At 33.1% G+C, this 11,010-nt stretch overlaps 1 long non-coding RNA gene across 1 annotated transcript; it reads left to right on the top strand.

Moving 5' to 3' along the window:
- Positions 1-441: 441 nt before the first annotated feature.
- Positions 442-3,763, top strand: LOC115973441. The gene is made up of 4 exons (XR_004087718.1): positions 442-504; positions 616-654; positions 2,696-2,771; positions 3,556-3,763. It is a non-coding gene; the product is annotated as an uncharacterized LOC115973441 (long non-coding RNA).
- The last annotated feature ends 7,247 nt before the right edge of the window (positions 3,764-11,010 follow it).

Genomic DNA, 11,010 nt, shown 5'->3' with positions numbered 1-11,010 from the left:
TTCAAGAGTAAAATAAAATTTATTAGTTTGGACAATTTTGTCAATTTATAAATTATTGTATCTCCACCAAAAATTTTATTAGTAAAATATAAAACTATATTGTGACTAAACAAAATAGTTTGTCACAATATTGTGTTTTAACGAAGGCAACCTAAGTCTCTCACAATAGATGGCCTATTGTGATAGTTCCTCAAAAAAAAAAAAAAAAAAAAAAAAAAAAGGCCTATTGTGACAAGTTAATGTCACAAGATATAGTTTTTTTGTCACAATAACTCATGAAATGTAAATAAAAATAATAATAATAAAGTAACTGAATTAAAGTCCCATGAGCCATAATCTCCAACTCTTTCTCGGTCAGTACCCAATTACCCACTTATCACTCATCATCTCTCTCCATCCCTCTCACACACCCACTGAACCTTTAGGCCTACTACGAATCATCTCTTTAACACCTGCAGAACCTGTAGATCCACTGCCGTTGACCATCTCTTAGCCACTTTCCAGGTATTGTCTCTCTTCTCTCTTCTCTCATTTGTGTTTTCATTTTTTTTTTCCTTTACTTCTTGTTCGTATTAGTGTTCGTAATGTTGGCTCGCTTTTCAATTTTTTTTACAGATTTCATATTAAAGTTTGCTCCAATCAGTGGGACCTTAGGTATGACTTTTCTTTTTTTGTTTTGTTTTTGTCATTAAATTAATAAATATATAATATAATAAATCAAAGATAGAGTTGGGATTTAGCTACCGTACTACATGCCTTAATTGCTAATGCTTTTTTTTTTTTTTTTGGTAATTAATGGTTATGGTACTACGAATATGTGCTTCATTCCAACTTAAGCCTAGACAAGTCACTGAATCCTTCTGCTTATATATTTCATTGACTCTGAAAAAACAATTGCTTATATATTTGACAATTGCACCCCAAAAAAAAAGAAAAAAAAGTTGTTTGACAGGGTCATTTAAAACGTGTTTGGGTCCTTTAAAATATGTTTGTATTCATCACTGTGTGGAAATTTCAAGAAACTCCAGAATTTGATAACTATTTATAAAAAAAGGCACAATTTTTTTACTAAAGTTTCTGCCTTTGTACTATCTAAAACCCTTAATGTAAATGTTGGGGAAAAGTTTTTAAATCCCCTTAATGTCTATGTGTGAATTAAAATGAGTGACTATTAAGTAATAGTAATATTATGGAAACAAAAAAATTCTAGCAAGTATCACATAAGCACATCCACCAAAGAATGCCAAATTTTACGTGAAATACCCTAGTGTGGAGGGAAAAATCACGGAGCAACTCTGAAAAATATTCATTGTGAAATAGAAATTACAACTCTTAAGTTTGTGCTAAGCTTGAGTCCACAATAAATTAGATATATGACAAATAATTTCAAGGATAAATACAATTTCACCACAAAATCAATAGCCAAATCTTCCTCTGAATACTCCCACTCTCCCTAATTGTAGCACTCAAAAACTCCAAAAGGACTCTACCAATTTTTCTTCCTTATGTGTATAGCTTGAGCAAAGAAAAATGTCACATTCTTCTTTTTCACTCTCTCATATTCTCTCTCATATTCTCACTGTGTATCTCTATATTTCTTCATTCAGACTGCACCTCAAATGGCTGAATATCTCTGTGTTTCTTGCTTGCTCTGTGGAACTCACAATACTTCAGCTCTCTCTCTCTCTCTCTCAGTGTGTTTCTTCTCACACTCTGGCCAAGTGGCCTTTGTTTGCTTCAGCCAAAAGCCAACGTGTCCCACATCAAGTCATGTCTCATTTAATGAAGGCTGACTTTTCTACAAGCTTGCAAGACAAGCTCATTTAGAGCTTTGATAAGGTGTGGGCTGGACCCATGGTGCTATGATGCACCTAACAATAAATATATAGTTTGACTATTGGCAGGAAAAGCATTCCATAGCTGACCTAGGCAGTACTCTTCCAATTGTTTTTGTGTGCACTATTAAGGTAGTAATTGGATACATCCTCTTTTTATATTGATTCCCCTAATTAATTCACACTTACATGAGGATCTAAAATAGTGACATACTAATATAGCAGGGGATTATAAGCTCAAAATTTATACATTTTTTTTTTTTGATGAAATTTATACATTATAAGAGCTTGGCATTGACATCTGCAACATTTTTCAGCTATAGCTAAATCTCATTCTTGCCGATACCTTCATCTTGACTATCTCAATTTGGTATGATCATGTTTCTCTCAAAATTAATTCTATAAAAGAAGTCATTTTTATGGTGTTACAACTTTGTTCCTAGATGTGTAAAATATAATCGAAAGTCTCAAATAAATTAATTAACTAGAGCATTGTATAGTAACTAGTATATAATTTTATTTTAATTTGTTTGAAATCCACGTATGTGCTGGGGTTGGGATACTCAGTAGTTATTATAAGACCTTATGTGATGCTTGGCATTGGCTTATTTACCTTGACATTTTTTTTTAATAATGGGTATGTCTGAATTGAAAATCTTGTGGTCCAAAAATTCCAAACTTCATCATTCATTTTCACTTCTCATTGCTTAGTCATTTGATCATTTATTATTTTAATTTTTCTTTTAAAAAATATTATATTTTTAACTCACTGTTGGGTTCTTGGAGCTACCATAGAGTTCTCTATCCTTTATTTTGTCCCACTTTTTCATTTGATGCTTGGATTTGTATTCAACTCAAAGCTATTGCTGGTATTCCTATAAAGCGGGCTAGTTTACAAGAAGTAGCAACCTTGTGAAGAAAGTTGGGTTATACTTGGTAAGTAGTTGACTTCTATTACATCTATGAATTATCATTTAGCTTTTTAATAATCTTATTAGTTGTTTTAATTGTTACAACATGAAATATTAATGCATGTAAACTCTCTTGTTGATAATACTTGAATGATGGAAAATTCTCTAGAATAACTTACTAAATTCAATTGTTAGAGAACTTGTTTAACTCATTGACCCACTTCAAGTAAAAATGTGTTTGTTGAAATTATGATAGGAACATAAAAATGGATAAAATGAAGTTGGATGCATGAAAAAAATAAAGAAGATAATAGTGATGAGGTATATCAAGAAAGTGAATTTATTAGGGTTAATGTAATAATTCAACAAGAAAATGATGAAGACTCAACTCTGTTACATAGAGATGATGTGACAGCAATAAATTTGGGGGCCTTAATAGTTGTTGATGATATATATGTACAACTTGATGAAAGTATGTTCATCAATGATGACTTGTCTAATGAGGAATGAGATACAAACTCCAACCATGAAGAAGAAATATATAGTGATGATGATGTTTTAAGCTCAAATCAGGAAAAAGATTTATCTAGCAATGATGAATCTATTGGAGATCTTTGGGATGAAGATTAAGTTGAGTTTTGATGCAAGTTAAGTTTTGTTAAATACATAAAGATTTCATATCTTCTCAACTATGGTACTTTTGAAAAATAAAAATGTTAAAGTTTTATTTGGATATTAAAACTATTTTGTATGCATTTTTGTCATTTACTTTAGTTGACATTTACATTTGTTTATTCTTTTTATTTCAGGTTAAAATGTCGCATGCCTTGGGTTACTGGTGATTTTGAGAGGAGATACATTTCATTGCAAGCATGGTTGTATATCTTCTTGAAGAATTTGTTATTATTTGATTTGCATTTGAGATGGTAGATTTGAATTTAAATTATGTATATAATATTGAACTTGGGTATTGTTTTTCCTTATTAGTAGTTATTGATTGAGCCATTGTTAAGCTTACATGAGTATTTGTGATTGAAGATTTGTGATGTGTGGGATTGTGGTTTATGATTTTTTATTATTTCTCATTAGATACCCATGTAAATTTCAGAATGTAAATTTTAAAGAAAAAAAAAATGTAAAATATTATTAGCGACGCCATTGTCATAACTAATATTTTATCATATCATTAGTGACGACAAACAATATCATCACTAATATGAAATTTTTAGTGATGACATGTTTGTGGTCACTTATATATCGTTATCTGTGACGACAACAAGCGTCGTCGCTAGTAAAGATATATCAATTGACCACAAACATGTCGTCATTAATAATAATCTATTAGCGACGACAAAAAAATTTGTCACTACTAATGAGATAGTAGCGACGACATTTCGTCTTAGGGTCTCAAGTTATTTATGACGACAACTGTCACTATTAGCGACAACTTTGTTGTCGTTAATAGTATTGTATTTGCGACGACATTAATATCGTCGCTAAAAAACTTTTTTGTAACCAAATTCGTTTAACGAAAGTTAGCGACGATATTTTTCGTCGCCAATATAATTAGCGATGATATTTAAAGTATTAGCGACGACTATATGCCGTCGCTAAAGACCAAATTTCTTGTAGTGATATTCCTGGGTTCCACTATACTATTTCAATTAACTTTTACCTTTATTTACAGTACTTTCAAAAAAAAGTTTTCTTTTTCAGCAAAATAAGTGAATCTCAAACAGACCCTTAGTGTACATTTGGGAACAACTTATTTAGTTTTCTTTCCATTAAAAAATATTTAAAAACTTATTTAATTTTTTGCTGAAAATACTATAAATAAAATTTAAATAAAGCTTTTTATTTTATTTTTTATGATGAAAGTATTGTAAAAAAAAAAAAGAGGAATAAAAATATATTGAATGTGAGACCCACAAATAGTGATATTACTGTTTACAACTTACAAGGGACAATAATGTTATTGTAGCATTAATTGACTGTTACAAGGGACAATAATGTTATCGTTGTCTTGAATTAACACGCATGGGACCCAAAAACTTAAACGCACGATTTAGATCAATTAGCTAAATGCAAGCACGCAGGCAAAAAAAAAAAAAGAAAAGCAAAACTAACATGGGACCCACAAACAGAAGAACAAAAAAACCAAACGCTAGCTAAAAAAGTGGATCCCAAACACACGTTGCAAAACAATAAGCAAAATGCAAGTAGTCATGTAAAAAAAAAAAAGAGCATAAATGGATGTGGAACCTACAAATGGTAGAAGAAAAAAGCCAAACACTGGCTATAGAATTGGAACCCAAACGACACTGTAAAACAATAAGCTAAATATAGGTGAGTAAGCCAAATAAAGCATAAACTGACATGGTACCTGCAAATAGTAGAAGAAAAATGCCAAACATTGGTCGAAGAAGTGGATCCCAATCATGCACTTAATAATACTCTCTCTCTCTCTCTCTCTCTCTCTCTCTCTCTCTGTGTGTTGTGAATAAGTTTTTCTTTTTAAAATTTTTAACTTTGTTAGGACATATGTGATTTGATGTTGGGAACATATGTCAAACTAGAATTGATTAATCTTTTGACAAAACGCATTTTACTTGTAATTGGGTAGATTTAGGATGTGTTTAATACTTCAATAAACTCAAGTGTAAAAGCCATGACATGGTACCTGCAAATAGTAGAAGAAAAATGCCAAACATTGGTCGAAGAAGTGGATCCCAATCGTACACTTAATAATACTCTCTCTCTCTCTCTCTCTCTCTCTCTCTCTCTCTCTCTGTGTTGTGAATAAGTTTTTCTTTTTAAAATTTTTAACTTTGTTAGGACATATGTGATTTAATGTTGGGAACATATGTCAAACTAGAATTGGCTAATCCTTTGACAAAACATATTTTACTTGTAATTGGGTAGATCTAGGATGTGTTTAATACTTCAAGAAACAAGGTTTCAAACTCAAGTGTAAAAGCCATGCAAGTTTGTCCAAGAAACAAGCGAAGAAGTGCTGGATTTTAAAACTCGACAGCTAGCATCTACCGAGGTTTAAAAAGCTGCTGAAGCCGGAAGCTCGACAACTAGCTCGATAGATACCCTATTTGTCGAGATTTATGAAATTCAGTTTTTCAGAGTTGGTTTCACTCCAATCCATGAGTATATGTTTATGTTTTCTTTTCTCACAACCCTAAACATATATAATAATTATTTTAAGGCCATCAAAGGTTGTGCAAGTGTGAAGAAAAGTTTTGTTCTTACAAATTGTGATCGAAGATAGAATTTTCCCTAATTCATCTTTCTCTTGAAGAAGCTACTGTGTTTGTACACCGTAGGGTATTGTGATCAAGGAGTTTCGTGATCTTTATCATGTGATGAACTGAAGAACTTTGCAGTCAACATCTTTCTTGAGTTGGTGATCAAGTCGTGTACTGAGATTTGCACATCTATTGGTTAGTCACGTACTAGGAACCATGCATTAAAAATGAGAGATTGTCACTACAGAACAAGTCCAATTGGATATTGGGGTAATGGTTCAACTGTAGGTTGGTATAAGGTACTGGGATTCCTTTACTTGTAAACGCTTGTTTTGATAATAGTAGATTCTTGGAAGTGGTGACCTTAAAATCACCCAGTGGGGTTTTTGCTATGTAGATTTTCTCCATTCGTAAATAAATCACCATGTTAACTTAATTTCCGCTGCATCTAGTTAATTGGTGATTTGTTTGTGCTACCACGTATTTTGCATGTTAATTAAATTAATTAATTAACTTGGCTAAATCAATTGGTTAATTTATCACAAGGAGTCAACACATTCTTGGCCTATCAAACTTGACCCCTAATATAAATTTTAGTTCCATTATAGTGCATGATCCACAGTAGCATTCATATGAGTGCTTGGTATTAGATGCTTGACAGAGAGAAGGGTCGCGCGGCGGGGTGGGGGGGGGGGGGGGGGGGGGGGGGGGTGCTCCAATGATTATGGTATCTTTTAAATAGATTCTATAGAGAAAAATTATTGCTAATTGCTTGAAATGAGAAGCAAAAATATTTTCATAAAGATTCTCAATTGGATAATCGTTTAGGTGGCTTTTTTTTAATTGATAAGTTGCATACTTATCCAATCAGTTTTCGACCTACAATCTCATCGTAGCATTGACTGTTACAAGGGACAATAATGTTATCATTGCCTTGACTTAACACGCATGGGACCCAAAAACTTAAATGCACGCTTCAGATCAATTAGCTAAATGTAAGCACGCAAACCAAAAAAAGCAAAACTAGCATGGGACCCACAAACAGAAGAACAAAAAAGCTAAATGCTGGCTAAAAAAGTGGATCCCAAACGCATCTTGCAAAACAATAAGCAAAATGCAGGCAGTCATGTAAAAAATAAAAAATAAAAAAGGAGAATAAATTGACGTGGAACCTAAAAACAGTAGAAGAAAAAAGCCAAACGATGGCTATAAAATTGGAACCCAAATGCACACTATAAAACAGTAGGCTAAATATAGGCGAGTAAGCCAAATAAAGCATAAACTGACATGGTACCTGCAAATAGTAGAAGAAAAATGCCAAACATTGGTCGAAGAAGTGGATCCCAATCGTACACTTAATAATAATCTCTCTCTCTCTCTCTCTCTCTCTCTCTCTCTCTGTTGTGAATAAGTTTTTATTTTTAAAATTTTTAACTTGACCCCTAATATATAAATTTTAGTTCCATTATAGTGCATCATCCACAATAGCATTCATATGAGTGCTCGGTATTGGATGCTTGATGGAGAGAGGGGCCCGGGGGGAGGGGTGGCTCCAATGATTATGGTATCTTTTAAATAGATTCTATAGGGAAAAATTATTGCTAATTGCCTGAAATGAGAAGCAAAAATATTTTGATAAAGATTCTCAGTTGGATAATCATTTAGGTGGCTTTTTTTTATTGATAAGTTGCATACTTATCCAATCGGTTTTCAACCTGCAATCTCATCGTAGCATTGATTGTTACAAGGGACAATAATGTTATCGTTGCCTTGACTTAACACGCATGGGACCCAAAAACTTAAATGCAGGCTTCATATCAATTAGCTAAATGCAAGCATGCAAGCCAAAAAAAGAAAAACTAGCATGGGACCCACAAACAAAAGAACAGAAAAGCCAAACGCTGGCTAAAAAAGTGGATCCCAAACGCATGCTGTAAAACAATAAGCAAAATGTAGGTAGTCATGTAAAAAATAAAAAATAAAAAAGAGCATAAATTGACGTGGAACCTACAAACAACAGAAGAAAAAAGCCAAACGCTAGCTATAGAATTGGAACCCAAATGCACACTGTAAAACAATAAGCTAAATATAGGCAAGTAAGCCAAATAAAGCATAAACTAACATGATACCTACAAACAGTTGAAGAAAAATGCCAAACATTGGTCGAAGAAGTGGATCCCAATCGTACACTTAATAATAATAATAATACTCTCTCTCTCTCTCTCTCTCTCTCTCTCTCTGTTGCGAATAAGTTTTTATTTTTAAAATTTTTAACTTGACCCCAAATATATAAATTTTAGTTCCATTATAGTGCATCATCCACAATAGCATTCATATGAGTGCTCGGTATTGGATGCTTGACGGAGAGAGGGGGCCGAAAGGGAGGGGGAGGGGGTCGCTCCAATGATTATGTTATCTTTTAAATAGATTCTATAGAAAAAAATTATTGCTAATTGCCTAAAATGAGAAGCAAAAATATTTTGATAAAGATTCTCAGTTGGATAATCGTTTAGGTAGCTTTTTTTTTATTGATAAGTAGCACACTTATCCAATCGGTTTTCAACCTGCAATCTCACCCTCCACCTAAGACATATAAGTTATAGGAAAAAGTTAATAAATGCCCTAGGGGCATTTGTTAGTAAATCATTTTAGGAAAGTTTGTATGAGGAAAAAAAAAAAATTGGGTGTGATCATACCAACACTAACACATCGGATCTAATAAAAAAATTTATTATTTTAATAGTTTTTTCTATCTATTTTTCATAAAAGTAGTATGCATTTTTTTAAAATGATTCATTAATAAATGTCTTAAATAGTGGGTTCAAGTTAGTTCAACTAATAAAGTCTTTAATGGTTAAATAAGAGATCTGGGATTCAATCATCGCCTACACAAAAAACCGATTGATGTTTTGGTCTAATGATAAAAGGTTATCATCAGGAGCAAATGTCATAAGTTGTAAAATTCTCTTAAAAAAAGTATTAAGTATACCCCCTTAAGCGGACTTTATGTTATAAAGGTAAAAGGGTTTGGCTTACCTCCAGTATTTTTTTAACTGAAGATCTCATTTTGTTTCAAATACACTATGACAAGTGGTAGTGAGTTTTAATCTCCACATTTTATTTTATTAGTGGATGATGTGGTAGTTTCTCATTAAAAGAAAGGCGAAAACCACATTTTCGTCCCTACATTTTCACACGATTCCCACTTTGGTCCCTAACTTTTTTTTTCCATTGTTTTTAGTCTTTATCCTAGAAAACGCGTCTCGTTTTAGTCCCTACTGTTACATCAGAGACGAAAAATGCACACGTGGCAAACGGAGTGCATTGTTGGCACACTAAAAGCTAACATGGCCATTAAAATAATAATAAAAAATATTATTTGACATTAAAAAATGCCACGTCATCTTCTAAATTTAAAAAATTAATTTATTAATTTTAACTAAATAAAAAAAATCAACACAGAAATAAAAATAAAAATTCATATGAATTAAGATCTAAAAGTATCTTGAACAAGAACACCAAGAACACCAACCTAGACTTAAGATCTTAAAATTGAAAACCAAAAATTACGAATAATTCAAAAAATAAGATCACAAAATTAAATATAAGATCCATTTCAAAATAAACATGAACAAGGAATTAAATAAGAACAAGATCAATATTCCACGCTCAAAACAATCTTTCCCAAACTATTAACAGGGATCTAAGCATATAGAACAACACATGAACCCCCTAGCAAAAGCAACAAAATATCAAACCCTAGTAGAGCTATATTTCTCTCTATCTCTCTCTCTTCAATCATGCACGCCACACTCTTTCTCCCTCTCTCTTTCCCAACTACAGATATGCAACCGTACTTTTCCCTATTCTCTTTTGCTGCCAATCTGTCTCGATGGTGGCAACGCGACAGTGGCATGGTTGTGGCAGTGGTGGTATGAGGGTTGTGGGCTATGGGTTAGGTGGGTTGTGGGTTTTGTGGCATGGGTTTTTGCTGGGTTGTGGGGTGGTCCAATGGTTGTGGCGCGGTGGTGGCATGGCCGTGGGTCTTGGTTGGGTAGCCAGACTCTGAATCTGAAGAGTTCCTCCCACTCTCTCATCCTTTCAGCTCTTGGGTTCCACAAGTGACAAACCCATAGAGTCAAATCTGTCATGGGATGTCCAGATCTGTCATTGTGTTGGCCATTTTTGGGTTGGTAGTATTTGCGTTGGCCGAATCTGTGTTTGGGTGGCCGGATCAATGGTAGTTTGGTGTTTGGGTGGCTATGGGTTGGTGTTTAGGTGGCTGAGTTGGTGTTTTGGTGAGTTTTTTTTTTTTTGTTGTTGTTGGTGGTTGTTGGGGTGTGTGTGGTGGTGGGGTTATTTTCTGGGTTTGTGATTTTTGGATCTTAATTTTGTGTTCTTAGGTTTGAGTTTGTGTTCTTGTTGTTCTTGTTCAAGACATACTTAGATCTCAATTCACGTAATTTTTGGTTTTTATTTCTATTTTTTATTTAGTTAAAATTAATAAATTAATTTTTTTAATGACGTGGTATTTTTGAATGCCAAATAACATTTTTATTATTATTATTTTAATGGCCACGTCAGTTTTTAGTGTGCTAACAGTGCATTTCATTTGCCACATGTGCATTTTTCGTCTTTAATGTAACGGCAAGGACTAAAATGAGACGCGTTTTCCAAGATAGGGATTAAAAGCAATGGGAAAAAAAAGTTAGGGACCATAGTGGAATCGAATGAAAATGTAGGAACGAAAAGTGGTTTTTGCAAAATAAGATTTTAGTTTTAAAAATTAAAGAAGATAAGTCAAACCCAAGGTAAAAAGATGCATGATGTAATTTATTTATTTTTGCTGAATAGCAACATAAAATGCATGCTGTAATTTAAATGGGGGCGTTGAGTGATGAGATATGGAGAGCTATAATGCACTAATAATGCAGCTGCCCTCAATAATGCTATGTCTTTATCAATGCCCTTTATGTCAGGCCATATTTTGACTCCACGAAGCAGAAG

Source organism: Quercus lobata, unplaced genomic scaffold (genome assembly GCF_001633185.2).
Source record: "Quercus lobata isolate SW786 unplaced genomic scaffold, ValleyOak3.0 Primary Assembly Scq3eQI_1905, whole genome shotgun sequence".
NCBI lineage: Eukaryota > Viridiplantae > Streptophyta > Magnoliopsida > Fagales > Fagaceae > Quercus > Quercus lobata.
Note: the sequence above shows the minus strand (reverse complement) of the source record. Positions and strands in the feature narration are given on the sequence as shown.